The sequence below is a fragment of the Grammomys surdaster genome, unplaced genomic scaffold (assembly GCF_004785775.1).
Source record: "Grammomys surdaster isolate TR1022 unplaced genomic scaffold, NIH_TR_1.0 211, whole genome shotgun sequence".
Classification (NCBI taxonomy): Eukaryota; Metazoa; Chordata; class Mammalia; order Rodentia; family Muridae; genus Grammomys; species Grammomys surdaster.
The window spans coordinates 7,224,573-7,225,863 of record NW_021604656.1 but is presented as its reverse complement, the minus strand read 5'-3'; the positions used below and the strand labels follow the sequence as shown (position 1 = coordinate 7,225,863).

Below are 1,291 nucleotides of genomic sequence, written 5' to 3'. Positions count from 1 at the left end.
CTTTCCCTCTTACAATCATCCGGTCTCAAGATCTCATTTTCTCTCTTCCCAATCAGATGTTCAAATCCTGTAGAATGCACCTTCACATCACCCCTCAATCATTTAAAATTCTTCCTGTCTTCCTTTTATCTCAGTCTGGACCCCCTCCTGTTGGCCCCAACCCCTGGATCAATCTTTCTGTGTAACCACTGGCGTTGGACTCACTTTCTGATCATCTCCGCAAGTGTTGGGGGCTCATAGCCGTGTGTCCTTACCCTTCGATAGCTCATCTTTTATTATGGTCTGCCTGGTCTACACACGGGGCTGCCAGTTTCCCACCTCTAACATCTGCAGTAGTTACAAAGCAAAAGCCTTCATTTCGGCAAACTTCTAAACCCTAAAAAAAAAAAAATCAAGTACTGCGTTCAACACCAGGCCTTACACTTGGAACTCCCCCCACCCCCATTCTCAGTCGTCTCGGCCACTTGTCAACACCTCCAATCTCATCGTGGAACGCAGCGTCCAATGGCCTCCATCCAAGGTCTCCCCGCAAAACCCCACCTCTTCCCAGGCCAAGTCCAAACGCCTCCTCCCTCAGGCTTCCCCACAGATGCTCGCAGACCTCGGATCCGGAGTAGCATTCTATTTTTCCACAGTGCCTTAGAGTGGTCTAGCCTTTGCCGTGATTCTCTGCTTCGCTCCCTACTGTGTCCCCCCCCCCGCCCACGTCTCACCCGCAGCGGTGACTTGCGCGGGACAGCGACGCGCAACGCGCACGGCTGAGCTCCAGCTCTGCCGGCAGCCGACGGACCGACTTGGGTAAGCCGCTTAACTTTGCAAAACTAGAGCGGCCCCGTAGGTGCTCGGGGCGACAGCACCGAGCGGTCCCGTGCTCTCCGGGGAATCCGAGGCTGTCCGGCTGTTTGCATCTCGTGCGGCACCGCCCACTCTCGCCGACTGGAGGTCCGCCTCCGCCCACGGGCCTCCCCACAGCCCAGCGATCCCGCCGCGCGGCACCCGCGGCGGCCTAAGCCTCCTCCCGGAAGGCCTCCCACCTTCCCGGCTCCGCGACCCCGAGGACCGCGGAGCCGCCGCCTACGCGAGCCGTTTGGACCCTGCGCGGCCCCCGTAGCGCGGCTCCTCCAGCAGGTGGTTCTGGTCCTCCGCGGTCCGTCACCCGCGGACCTCTCCTCGGCGTCCGCGTCCGCCGCGCTGCGACCCTCAGGAAAGAAGTCCCGCGCGCCCGGCCGCGGCGGGCGCCAGGCCTGCGGGTCCGCCCCGCCCCGCTCTCCGCGCGCCGCCGCCCTCCGCG

At 61.7% G+C, this 1,291-nt stretch overlaps 1 protein-coding gene across 1 annotated transcript in view; it reads left to right on the top strand.

Moving 5' to 3' along the window:
* Positions 1-779: 779 nt before the first annotated feature.
* The window catches only part of Gkap1 (G kinase anchoring protein 1), a 36,319-nt gene continuing 35,807 nt past the window's right edge, over positions 780-1,291 (top strand). Inside the window, exon 1 of the mRNA XM_028772164.1 lies at positions 780-798. The gene's annotated coding sequence lies outside the window, so the exon portion shown is untranslated. The remainder of the gene's footprint in view (positions 799-1,291) is intronic.